Source organism: Sipha flava, unplaced genomic scaffold, assembly GCF_003268045.1.
Source record: "Sipha flava isolate LNK unplaced genomic scaffold, YSA_version1 73_pilon_pilon, whole genome shotgun sequence".
In the NCBI taxonomy this organism is placed as follows: Eukaryota; Metazoa; Arthropoda; class Insecta; order Hemiptera; family Aphididae; genus Sipha; species Sipha flava.
The window spans coordinates 108,200-122,988 of record NW_020273613.1 but is presented as its reverse complement, the minus strand read 5'-3'; the positions used below and the strand labels follow the sequence as shown (position 1 = coordinate 122,988).

The following is a 14,789-nucleotide window of genomic DNA, read 5'->3' as shown; positions in this document are numbered from 1 at the left end:
AAAAAGAGGTAGTCTAGACCATGATACAATTATTATATCATGGTCTAGACCAAAAATCTCCAACCCGTCGATAGCGATTGACTAGTCGTTCTCAAAAGGAATGTAGGCCAATCTTAACAAAAATAAATTATACCATTATAAATGAAAAAATCTGATGTTATTTTAACTATAGTAAAATTTAATAATGCATTGTAGTTTTTTAAATTTTTTTTTTTGATGAATACTTATATAGATAAATAGATGTCGATTGCCGCAAGTTTAGAACTTTAAAAATAGCTCACTCATTGGCGAATGTTGGCGAATCTAGTTCTAGACCTTATGGACTTCTTGAATACGTGTCTAATGCAAAATTCTGAGCATCCCAAATACATCTCCTATTTCCGTAGAAACTTTGACTCCTAATAAATCCTTTAATCTAGATTTTACGGTAATGAACTCGGTCGGAGTTCACTTCCGTTACGCAAAACGCAGTATAGGCTTTCTGTCATATGATACTACTACGTAATCACGTATGGAAATTAACACGTTTTCATAAACTCTAAAATTCTAATTTAATATATTTCTATCTACGTGTTATTTTGTGGTACATTCGTTATGAATGCGTGGTATAAACGTGTTCGTGGTATGAATAGTAAAACCCATGACTTGATGTTAAGCAATTCTAGTAATATTTTATTTTTATTATTATCATACTATACTATTTGGATATCTGTCTGACTGCAATCATATGAGGTCTCCGACAAAAATTATACATTATTATTAAAGTTCGGAATCTATTTTTTACGAATAATTCGTTTTATGTCATTTTGATTCTAAATAAACCAATTTTTTTTTTAGCTTTTTTTTATCTAAATGCTTTTTTATTGCATTTTTGTAATAATTCCGGCTATGTAATTTAAATATATTCATTATCCTATAATATTAAAAATTAATTTTGTTAAAAATAAATGTAAAAATACGATTCTTAATTTTATATATCATCTATAATATCAATCATTTCAAATACTGAAAATTTCGAGAAATTAAAACTTTTTTTTTTCAAAAAACAAAGGCTGAAAACAATTACAAAACATTAATAACATGTTTCATCAAATATTGATTATCATGGATATTTTTAATTTATTTTTTAAATTTTTACCTAATTTAAATTAATTACAAGTTTTTTTTTTTTTTTACTTTTTATATAAATAAATACGCTATATTTTTTGCTTTATTCAAATAATTTTATGATTTTTTTGTTTTTTATTTTGCTTTAAAATCCGTGATTTAATTATTACCCATATGTTTTTCAGTATGTTATTATACTTGGTAATTAGTTTTACATTTTACATGTTAGTTACAATATCATTAACAGGACATTTGTCAATTCCTTTGGACATCCATTTACTATTATAATTATAATAATAATGCATCTAATTTTTACGTTAAAACGTATCAAAACGGTTCTTTTCTGCTACAAATTTGAATTAAATGTATTTATTAAAATATCCAAACAATGTCTACATCAATACAGTTGTATTACATTTTATTATTATGTATTTATTATACACGATCCTATTTTATCCTATACATTTTAACATTATACGAAATTACGGCGTGAAATCCATATCAATGTAGCCCTTAGGTCCTTTTGAATTGCTGTGTGGTTAATCACACTTTTAACACAACTAACCTACATGTTATGTTAAGGTCATATACACGGCAGTCATGTCGTAAAGTGTATAAAACAACACATTCATATTATATATTGTTGTTGTTTTACATCTCAACAATATTTTAAAAAGATAGTTACATTACACATTTAAATTTACGATCATATGTTTACACAGAGTAGTGTTTTTTCTTTATTTTAAAGTACGAAAATATTATAACGTGCGTTAATATAATAGTACATAATAAACTATTTCTACGTCAAATCAAATAATTTATATCTGTTTTTTTATTCAAACCAATTATAATCCTACTTTTCTAGATACTTTTGGCAAAAATAATACTTAATGGGAGCTTAAAATTAACGAACACAGAATTTTCTTATACTCTTTCATCATAAAAAAAAAAATTTTTAATTCATTTTAATCAGAAATTACATTATTCTAAGATTCAATTTATAGATTACAAAATAAATTATTACCTGTAATATTTTACCATTTTGTTAAGAATGAAATAAAATTCAAATCAAACTTAATTTTCTGCATAGAATTTGTGAAACCCAAACGCAATTTTCGTTGATAATTATGATTGAACAATACTCCACCTGAAACAAATTTTATTTTTATTTTCAGCATATATTTTAATATTAAATTAATTTTTTTTTAATATTTCCAATTGTATAATTTTTTATACAAAATGAAACTCAATAGATTCTTTTTAGTGAGATTCTCAATTATTTAAAATTTTCAAACAAATATTGCATCCAAAAATTAGTAAATATTTTACGCAAATAAAACAAAACAAAATAAAGTTTCTTCTTACTAATAGAAAACAAAGAAATGACTCTATAAAATGTATTAAAATCTGTGCTTTATTTCTAATTTATTGATAATTCTACTAGTAACGATTAGAAATTCTTTGATTGATCCTTTATATCAAAAAGTTTTTTTCTAAAAACATACAATCATAAACACAATAAAATTCACAGTTCTCAATGTTAAAATAAATAATATAATTATTCTAATGGTAATTCAACCATTTAATAATCATTTTACACCAAAAATATCTGTTAAAGTATTGATACCTATGTCGTTAAGTTAAGATATTAAAATTATTTATACTTTTAATATCGATATGTTCTTCATATGCATAAAACAGGAAGTATCTTGAAATTATATCGTAATTAAACAAAACCGAAGTTTATTATTTTTGTATTTTTTTTTTTTTTTTTTAATTAAATCTAAATAATATTCAAAATATTACAAAATAAATGTTATTGTTATGCATTTGAAAGCTAGCGAAAACACGTTCCGGAAACGGGACGGGGTTTCGGGGCGTTGTTTTTCGCCACTAGCTCGAGTTCGCAGATTGTGGATACCGGTATTTAAACACTCCCTTTTCGTAGGGTTAGTATAATAATTCAGGTGGAATAATTCAGAACATGCCTGCCCAAACAGTGAACTTGCGCGTATGAACTCGACATTTTGCGGAGTGGCGGCTTCCATCTATGCGTTTGCATAAAATGTGATCTATGATTTGAGCCGCGGAGACAGACCGTGACCATAATTTACACCGAAACCGTATCAAGAGTCTCACGAATCGGTGGCTGGTCGGGCGACGGACCACCGACCCGTCTTTTGGGGGGTTCGTTCTTCATCCCCCGGGTGACGGCCTGCACGTCTCACGTCAGTCTCGGTCAAACATCGCCTCATCCTGGGGCCAATTGCGATCTGGGTGTTTGATCGAGTCGTGATGGTGTCAGTTACTTAGCCCTGTATTAAGTCGGTAGCGGCCGGGATAACGTCCCGGCGGCGAGTTATATGCTACCAATAACTAATGGTAAATCTACGATTGGTACGTCGGGAAGCGTAATCAGCCCAGGTTATCGTGTGTCCTACGCGGTAGTCGTCACGTTGAGTCCACTCACGGACTGCGGCTGGATTCGACGGAGTTTACGATATCGTCGGATATTTACCGGGTGAGGACTGTCCACCAGGGATTCCCTTCGGGGATTTTTAAATACGGAGGTCGGTAGTCCGGCGGGGAGCAACGAAATCTGCCCGAGTTGAACCAACGCCACCCATATTCAGCTGCGTTCTTTGAATAATGCCACGCGTTTAAAGAAGGAGCATCGTTCAAACCCAGCTTCAGCTAAAATCTAGGAATCTGTTATCCATTTGAAACTAAATTTAGTTTTACGCGTAAATCATAACTTTTATGGTATTTATACATATGATATTCTTCTATGATATTTATATACGTGGGTAGCTAAAATTTCTAATAAGAAGTAAATACTTTTGATTTTTTAAATTTAAAATGCAATACTAGATATAGTAGTATACTTACAAAAATATCATTGAACTATATAATGCTATTATTATTAACTGTCGATAAAAATAATATTATAATAAAATATTTCTTATAAGTTAGCTAAAATATTAATTTACATTAATATGTATATTATGTATATTATAATATATATATAATATAATATATATACAATATTATTATAATAAATCAGAAACTATGTACAAAATTGTAGATAAAATATACAGATAACGAAATGTAGTAACTACAAAAATTCTTAGAGAGAAATTTTTTGTTAGCGAGAAAATTGAAAATGAATCGAAAATATTCTTTCAATTTAAATACTAATCCAAATTACTTAAAACTTAAAAAAAATGCGTTATATTTTTATGTATTTTAATTAAATCTGAATAATAATGACACATAAAATGTATAATACTTATAATAAAAATTATTTTATAAATATTTTTAAATCCTTAATCAAGTGAACTGTATTTCCTTTAAAATGACAAAATAATAAATCTAAAATTATGAGATTGAAAATATAAATATAATTACTTTTGAATAAATATAGGGTATTTAAAAAATAACTAAACACAATGAACAATTAAATTTATAATAAAACATGTGTTAATTAATCTTCGAAAACTGATTTAAAAGTCTTCTATAATTTAATAAACAGTTATAACATAACAAGAGATACTAAGAAAGTTTTACTGCTTGATAATAACAAATTACTCATTAGATATACGAGTTACACAAATACTATAAAGTTTAAATGAGGAAATATATCTTCTAAAGCGGGAAAATAAATCATTTTTAAAACTAATTCCATCGACCACATGTGACTACATTTTAAGTGCAATATCTTGGACTTATGATGATTCATTTGCATTGCTTCTTTCAATTCTAGATTTATAATTTGTTAAGTAAAATATGCGAAGCAAGTAGTTAATATTATAATGCAGTTAAATAAATTATAGTATTTAGTGAATTATTTATTAGATTAGAAATTATTACTATTAACCACATATGGTCTAAATACGATTTATAGCGAATTTAGGGAGGGGTGGTATTATAAATTATTTAGATTTCAGATAGGACCACTATGTATACTGTATAATGTAATAATTAATTAAATAATAAATAAACAATTTTTCTCAAATATAAAAATTTTCTTACAAATATTTGCTATGCTTCAAGTATCTAATACAACCATTGAAAGATCATCTTCGACCTAAGATGGGTTAAACAACTATATGCGATCTACAATGACTGAATCTAAACTAAACTAAACGATTTAACAATGTTTAAATGTTTATGAACATAGATTTTCAGATATAAACGTAGTTGTCAATGAGTTTACGAGAAAAAAAAAGAAGAGTGCAATTAACAGGTTTATCTAAATTAATCGTGTAATTTATATTGCTATAACATGTTAAAAAATAATATAAAAAATATCTATAATTTTTAGATACCATTACATATGTCTGTTGTGAGTATATTTCTATTGTTTAAAATTTTTAAATTGTTTAATGATGTAGATTCATTATTTTACATCTTATATGTTATTAAAAAACAAATATTTTAAAAAAGTAACATTAATATTTTTTATTAAATATTTATCGGTGAAATACGATTGCACCTGTCCTATCTTTTTACATGAAAAAAACACAACACGATTGCGCCCAGCTAATTAGCTCGATAGCACCCGGTTTTACCTTTTTATATGCAAAAAACGAAACATGATTGCGCCCAATGAAGTAGCTCAACAGTACTCCGTGAATATAAGGTCTTGCCTTTCTAACAATTATACTATTTAATATACTATTTAAAAATACGGTCAATATGTAAAATTCAAAGTTTAAGTTAAGTTGGATTATCAATTTTCCATCGAGTGTTTATTTTGACAATAATGTGACAAAAGATCTTAGCGTACTCAATGAACACCATCATCACATAATTTTAGAAAACATAGTTAGTAAACAAATAATAAATTGCAGAATAAAAAAAAAAATGTGAAAACGACTTCTTTACGAGATCGAATAAAATAATTAGACAAGAACTACGTAGCACAGAAAATTGTCAGTACTAAGCCTGCAAAATTGGGAAAGAAATTTGTTAAAATGATAATTTAACCTAATTTAAACTTTGAGTTTTACACTCCAAATGTATTTTTAAATAGTATATTTGAAAATTGTTAGAAATGCAAGACCTTATATTTCACGGAGCGCTATCAAGCTCAAATCCTTCCAGAGAGTAAACAAAAACTTGATTTTCCGGGATATTTAAATTTTAAATTATTAGTTTGTTTTTTTGCCCCGAAATCGTAAATTAAAGATCTTTGTTATCAAAATAGCATCAACCGTGAAAAAATAATAGATCCGCCGCTGAATATGATATTCAATTATGAACATTATAACATAATTATAATACTGTTTTCAGCTTCCCGAAAATTTCACACAGGCTTTGAGCATCACTATGTAGTGTATATAAATGTACGACATATTATGCTCTTTCGAAATATTTTTTAACAAAATAATGAACTAAAATATATTAATGTATCAATATATCAATGTTTTAACTAATTTCTTCAGTTCATTTCATTCTAATTATAAAAAAATGAGTAGCCTTATTGTTTCTATGTAAAATCCATATGTATATTTATTTAACTACAGAAAATTAATCGCAAATTATAAAAGCACATTATTTCTCGATAAAATTTGAAAATCAAAATTTAATGTTCCACGGAATAAAATATTTAATTTTTATGCTTCATAGTATTTATACTTAGATGTAAAAATCATATAACTATATAGGAGAGCGCTCGTAAAAATTTAAATCTAATGAGGAATGGATATTAATAATAAAACGTTATATTGAAATTAAATCTTTGATGAGGTTATCTCTAAACGAAAATATCCAATAAAGCTTACTATAATATGGTAGTGTTGATCCATAGAATTGTTTAAGTTGTCAAGTTGAACTTAATTCGTCACTATCCATGCCATTATGCTTGTTGTATGTTTACATATTTCAAGTGCATCCCTTACTTACAAAATAAAATGGGATCTTCCATAAGGAACCGTTGTGATTTATAACAGTAATAGTTCTAGTTTTACTTGGTACATTTTGTTATTGTTTCCATATTTTACGTCATATAATAATGGGCTTTTAATTAAATATTAATAATTTCAAACAACACGGATGGAAAATGTTATGGAAATGGAACTATTATTATATCAAACTAAGTAAATTCAAACTACATCGAAGTAGTTGAAGCAGATTAACAAGGGCAATTACGGGAAATACGTTTCAGTATATTATAAAAGGTAAAAAATGTGACTCTTTCATACTAATTGAATATATTGACTATAAAAAATTAAGTACCACATCAAACATAAAATTCTACAAAATATTAAAAAAATACTTTTCATTCAAGCGTATATTCTATATTAATTTTTAAAGTTTAATTTTTTTTTTGACACAATTATTTACGTTTAGAAAGGATTAAATGAAGATATTTTAAGTCTGTGAAAAGCATTTTTTAAATTCTCAAAAATTAATATATAATAAATAAGTATAAATAACAAGTACTGAGGAAGAAAATTGTACACTACATTCCTATAATTTTTATTGTATTTTTATTCTAACGATACTCAATTGTATTATAGTATTTAAAATATACCTGTATGATCAATTTTTTTGGTCTTTTTAAAAATTACTAATGAAATAATAAATAAGAAGACATTTTGTCCATATTATTATTAAAAACATAATGCACAAGTAGCATCCATATTTACGTAATAAGACTATTTTATTATTTACGATTATTCTCTGATAAATGTAATCCACAAATAACGTCCGAGGGTGTAATTACTATAATAAGCAAGATACGAGTAGATCGCAAATATATACTTGCAGAATCAGTGTTAACAGTCATATTGTTAGTCAGTCAAAACGTGTTGTGCTGCGCATTATTTGAGTTGAGATATTGGGTAAATAAATGTGTACAGGGGCGGACTGGCTTGGCGGGACACCAGGACAAATTCCGGTGGCCCGTTACAATAATAGATTAAATGGCCTGATAATATTTTATAAATTAAAAATATAGTATTACGATATTTTAATCGACAAAATTGGGGAACCTAGTGAAGTTATGAAAAATAATCCAATTATGTAAATAAGGAATTACTTTTAGAGTTAATTTTAATATATAGGTATTATATTAAAATGTGTACACTGTATCTATAAAAAAAATTTCTTATACATTATGTGTAATTTTTTATATCTACATAAAATGTTGAAAATATTTTTTAAATAATAAAGGTTTTTTGTCATTATTATTTTTTTTGCGTACTTATGAATATGGCTCGGAAATTGTTGCATTTGCGTGTTTTTTTTTTTTGCACCATTGGATCTATTGCTAAGTGAGTTAGAAATTAATTCCAAGACTACGAAAAACATATCAAAAGTTTTTAGTGCATATTTTTGCATACTTAGTGATTTTTAGATTTTAGAGTATATATCTTGATTTTACATTTTGTAGAGCATATTTTATGATTTTTGAAGATTCAGTATGAAAATTCGAAAAATAAAAAAACAAATACATCCATATTAAGGGAACTTTCTAGATATTCTTGTATCGTATTTTTAAAATTTCCATTTGACATTAAAATAATGTTTTTCCCCTATTGGTTAATATATTTATATTTATAAATTTTAACTACAGCTAGCTAGCTTTATCTAAAATAAAATATTACACAAATATCAAATAGCAGCTGCTATTGAAATACAATGATTTTCTATAAATATTTTTTTAGGAAAATAACTCAATGATTATTGAACACTCTACAAGTGCATTTTTTTTATTGAAGAACATTATTAATGCTATTTTTTTATTATTATTAATATTTTTAAATTATGATTAAAATTTAAAAATCAGAATTATTTTTATAACTTTGCTTTTTCTAAATTTATAATTTTATAAAATATTTATGCAAATGAAAATGTTGTAACAAAAATAAAATATAAGTGAATATTTTTAAAGCATATTTGTACTTTTTTAAACGCATAAGTGCATATTTAGTAATTTTTAAGTGCATTAAGTTCCGAGCCCTATTTATGACCAAATTGTTGTTCCCTGTTAATTTTTGGCCTGGCAAAAAAAATTCCTGACCTGAAATATTAACCCAGTCCGTCCCTGCATGTGTATGAAACAAAAGACATATGTACCAACATCCAATCAACAATAGCATTTATAAAGACGAAGTGTTTATAAAATATTTTTATATAAAATCATAGTATCCTAATATCTATTGAACTATAACATATAAAACGCATTTTTATATAATCATACACTAAATAGTATTCAATTTTTTTTTCTGTATTTTCAAGTCAATTGGTTCAAATATTCTTTATATAATAACAATAATATATACAATTACAAAGATTAACAAATCTATCTCATAAGAACATGAAATACTGTTAGTATATATACATTTTTTAAATATACTTAACAAAATGCAATGATTTTTAAAAGTCTCGAATGGATTTTATAGCAAACAATTCAATATTTTAAGGCTATATATTACTTGAAAAACATAAAAATAACATCTAAATATTTTCATTTTTCCCACAAGAGAATCTATACTAAATTCGAATGAGATTGTAATAAAAATAAAAATTGAATAATGTATCGCAGATTGTAATGACATGTTGTAAAGGCATAAAATGTGAAAATAAAATTTTGAATATCATCAAACGAGAACGGTTTTCGAGTTTATACTACATATATATATATGTTCTTTTAATAAAATAAGCAACTTTTTATTTTATGACTAACTGACCACACGTCATACAAAGTAATAAAAAATGACAGATGTGGCTGACAGTATTTTTTTTATCGGATTTTAAAATTTGAATTACACCACAATTGGTTTTGTAGGGAAAACAAAAAAAAATGTTAATAAAAATTTCAATTTTTTTTCAAAGTATTAAAAATCGTAGCACAAATGTTTTTTGGGTTAATCATTACATTTTAAATATTATTTTTTCATCTATATATTATCTATACTATTGTATTTAATTTTGTTTAAAACTTGGGTTTCATATACGAAATTGTAACATTTTTCTATATTTGAACTATAAATACGATAGGTAGTGAAACATTTTTCTGAATAGTTTTTAGAATGAAATAATTCACCATAGCTTATTCAGATTTATATCATCAGTATGACCACATCTCATCAATCTTAGTGACAAACGAAAAATTCAAACTAAGTATTTTTAGACGTGACCGTTGAACAAAATAACAAACCCACAGCCTTAGGTTGTTTCTTTTATTTTTCTTTGCGCTTTTTGCAAAAACCACTCTATTCACAGAAATAGTTAATATAACATAACTTTTAACTTATTAGTTAAAAAAAAAATAGACGAACTTTTATTTTGATAACGGTATGGACCAAAGTGGAATGTACTATCCATACTTATCAACAAATAGTTATTAGATTAATTTTTTACTAATAATTATTTTAAAGTTAGTTTTACTCATATGAACACAATCATTGCTAGGTTAGATTATGTAAACTTGAAATAATAACAAACTTACACAATATTCAAATAAATATACTCGTATCTTACTAAAATAACAAATTAGCTATATTTTAAGCATCAGGTATCAATTAGTTTTTGTTTATTCGATGATACAATAAACTCAAATATATCTTATGTCCATCACCCACTAAGATTATTTAAATAGTAATACTTCTTTATTAACAATAATAAAATTAATTTAAAATCTAGTTTACTGTTAAAAACATTAAAAAATTTAAAACTTCTTACATTGCATTTTTTACTTTGATATTTTCTTTCGATAATACAATAAAAATTCAAATATAATTTTAAAAAACCAAGAGTTTATTAGTTTATAAAAATCAGTCATATTTTTATTGAATGGTCTTTAGAAACATTTTTGAAAAAATAATTTTTTTTCTAAGTCCGTGTTTTAATTATGTCTCGATTCTTTTTTAACTGCAATTTCTTAAATTATTTCATTGTTATTGATTTATAATTGTTTGGATAAAAACTGAACCTAAATAATCTTTGCTATACGATATTTATACAGTATCTTCTAAATTATTCACATTTTGACCAGGTCGTCATCGTAATTGCCGTCAGGTGCTACTATTCTTCTTATCTTTTGGATGTTGATCAATGTGAATGGAAGAATGGAGTGTCGATACTCCTTGCTTTGCTTGGTTGGAGGGATTTATTGTCCTTTTCCCGAATTTCGAGAGAGGGGGTCTCCATAACTCAGAGTAGAAAGTGGGTGGATGAGGTGGTTCTTAAGTGCACTTGGTTAGTTCGCCAGGTCTTTTTCTGTTGAGTTCTGCTGAGCCAATGGTTTTACCTATTTCTTTCAAATGATTGTAGCAGGATAGGTGCAATTTGGATAACATGTTTCTTGAGCTGAGGATGATGGCAGATTGAATTGATGGAGTTTGGGTTGAGCTGGATATGATTGAGTTCCTGATGAACCAGGGAGAGCTAGTGATAATTTGAAGTGCTATGTTTTGGATAGCATCGAGTTTTCTCTAGTTAGCGCTTGAAATCAGTACAGCCAATGCTGGGCCAGCGTAGGTGAGTATTGTTTTGATGTACATTTTGTATATGTTTAATTTTGCTCGAACTGGTATTGGACTGCGGGAGTTGAGTACGAAGTATAATGCGGGTCGGGTGCTCTTTGCTTTCTTTACAATTTCGTTGACGTGTCGGTTGAATCGTAGTCTGCTATCGAGGTGGACTCCAAAATATTTGGCTGTTGGTTTCCATGTGATATTTTGATTGTTGTTAACTCTTAGTGGTGTTGTGTGTCTTAGACCCTTCTTCCAAATTTGATTGCCAATGTTTTTCTGATGTTTAGAGTCAGTTTCCAATTTTTAAGCCAAGGGAGAGTGATGTCAATTTGTGCTTGGAACTTATTTACTGCATGTTGCATGCTCACGATGGTTTTCATGAAAATGGTGTCATCAGCGAAGAGGTTTATCCAGGTTCCGAGGGTGGTGGATATATCGTTGATATATGCAATGAATATCAGTGGTGACAGGCATAACCTCTGGGGGACGCCTGCAGACGGTGTTCTTAGTTCTGAGAAGGAGGTGTCTACACGAACTAAATATGTTCTGTTAGAGAGGAAAGATTTTACTAGGCTTATTAGTGATGGTAAGATGTGTAGTTAAGTAGTTTGTGCAGAAGTCCGTCGTGCCACACTTTGTCGAACGCCTTTTCGAAATCCAGGAATACTACCGCTGTCTTTTCCTCTCTTTTGGTTGTATTAGCAAGGTGGTCTATTACCTTCGTTAGTTGATTAGTCGTTGAGTGTTGCGGTCTGAATGCGAATTGATCTGCACGGATAGCGGTGGATATGACCTTCTTAAGATGAATTAATATAATGATTTCTAGAACGTTGGCCATTGAGTTAATGAAAGCGATAGGACGGTGTTTGCTCGGATTTCTCAGGTCTTTGCCAGTTTTAGGAATCATAATCACTGTAGCTGTTTTCCAAGGGGTAAAGAAGTTTTTGTATATCAAACAACAGTTAAGAATTTTGGTCACTCTCAGGATGGTCTTCTCTGAGAAGTGTCGGAGTGCTGTATTCGATATGCCGTCAGGACCCGGTGCCTTGTTTCAGGGTAGGTGCTTGATGATGTTTTTCACTTCTCTTGGAGAGACCGGCTGAATAGGTGGTTTTTCTATTGAATTCAAAAACTGTATTGAGTTGGTAACTAATGAGTCAGTGGCTGGGGTTCAGATCAGGCAGTTGAATTGTGAGGCTAGGTTAGTGGCAAAGAATTCAGATTTTCATGGAGAGTTGAAGACTGTACCTAACTGTCCATTTAGTGAGTGGTTTGGAGGTATTTTATTAATAATCGATTTGTTGATTTTGAATACTTTTGTGTCGTTGGGCTTTAGGTTTGCGAAGAAGTAGTCCCATTTAGATTCTCTATGGAGTTAGATGAACCTTTTGACTTTGGATGTTTGAGTGTTGAATCAGTGTTTGGCTTCAGGATTTCGCGTTCTTTGCCAAGCTTTTTGTAGTCTCTTTTTTTCTATCAATTCTTGTTGAATTATGTCTGGTATGATTTTGTAGTTTGGTACATTTGAAGTGTTATTGGACAAGGCATTTTGGACTATGGAGGTGATTTCCTTGACCTCCTGATCGAGTTCAGCCTTTGAGAAGATAATCAGATTTGGATGACTTGGAATGGTGCAGTGCAGGTCGACTGCGAATCTTGGCCAGTTTGTTACAGTCCTTCGAGTCGTTAGAGGTTCAGCTGAAGGTTTACCGCGTAGCGTTATGATGACCGGACAGTGGTCAGATGAGAATTAATCGATGTAGTTATAGAGTTGGTATTGGAGATTGTTATTCTTCAGTATTCTTCAATATCTAAGACCTCCGGTTGGTGGTTATGTTGATCTGGGTAATGAATCGGTGTGTCTGGTGCGACAATGGTGTAGTTGTTTTTTAGCATGTGGTCTTGGAGTAGAAGGCCAGCAGTATTTGTTCTTTGGCTGTTCCAGAGAGGGTTATTCGCATTTAAGTCGTCTGTGAGTATTGTTGGGAAGTCGATGTCTAGGAGGTTGTCAATGTCTGAAGTGGATAGTCGATTAACAGGCCTTTTGTAGATTTCCGAAAGTCTGGTTTCTTGGTTGTTTATCTGGATGTGGATGGTGGTGTTTTCCAGTGTGTTTGTCTAGAAGGGGAATACATAGTGGACAATGTTGTTGGCTATTAGGATCACTGTACCTCCTGCACCATTCTGACCGGGTATTGTAAGTCAGTCGTTTCGGTAAGTGTGGTAATTTGGTAGTTTGAGTAGAGTTGTGTGGGTTTGAAGTGGGTTTCGTTGAATAATATGATGTGGATTTTATGTTGTTGTATGAGTTGGAGTAGTTTGGATTTTTTATTGCCTAGTCTTTGACAATTAGAGTATAGGATTTTTAGTTGTTTATCCATCTTGATCGATGAGAGAAACGATGGTCGATATTGCCAGCAGGATGGTATATTTAAATTTGGATGCTGTGGATACTTGATAAATGGCGTGATTGAGTGTATCTATTACTTTTTTGTTTATCTTGTTAGGTAATTGGACTGAAGCTGGATGATAAGTATTTGACGGTAATAAAGCTTATGCGTATATAATCTGTTTAGCGTGGGTGATCGTTGTTGGTTCTAGAGGGTTGTGGCGTAATGATTAGTGGGTTTGCTTTCTTCACTGTAGTGGCCTTGATGAAGGCATGGCATTAGCTGTGTGTTGGCCGTTACAGTTCCAACATTTTAATGGTTGGTCTGGAGTTTTGGTGCAGGTTTTAGTTGCATGGTCGTTGCCGCATTTCACGCATTTCAGTTGATGTTTGCAGTGTGTCGATGAGTGCTCGAATCCCTGGCATGCGAAGCACTGAGACGGTCCGGAAGTTTTGTAAGCTTCTACACGGATGATGACGTAGAATAGACTAGAAAGTTCGATTATGTGTTTGCTTTCCTGGGAATTGGGGAGGCATACCATGTACATTGGAAGTTTTCTACCGTCTTTGAGGAACTGGCGTACGTAGGTGACGGTGTATCCTTGGAGTTCTAGTTTGAATTCAACTAATTCTACAGAATTATAGCTAGGGAAACCTCTAAGTAAGACCTTAAGTTGTCGTTCGGTCGGAAGAGAGAATATGTGGAATGGTATGTTGGCGGATACCATTATGGTTTATACTGAACGGAAGATATTTAAGTCTGCTGATTGGAGTTCGTTATTGTTTTGGCTGAATATGGCTGTTAG

The 14,789-nt window shown here is 29.4% G+C and overlaps 1 protein-coding gene across 2 annotated transcripts in view; it reads right to left on the bottom strand.

Moving 5' to 3' along the window:
* The window catches only part of LOC112692418 (sex peptide receptor-like), a 139,688-nt gene that overhangs the window by 120,290 nt on the left and 4,609 nt on the right, over positions 1-14,789 (bottom strand). For both annotated transcript variants that reach the window (XM_025567092.1, XM_025567093.1), the window contains exon 2: positions 2,132-2,254. The gene's annotated coding sequence lies outside the window, so the exon portion shown is untranslated. The remainder of the gene's footprint in view (positions 1-2,131; positions 2,255-14,789) is intronic.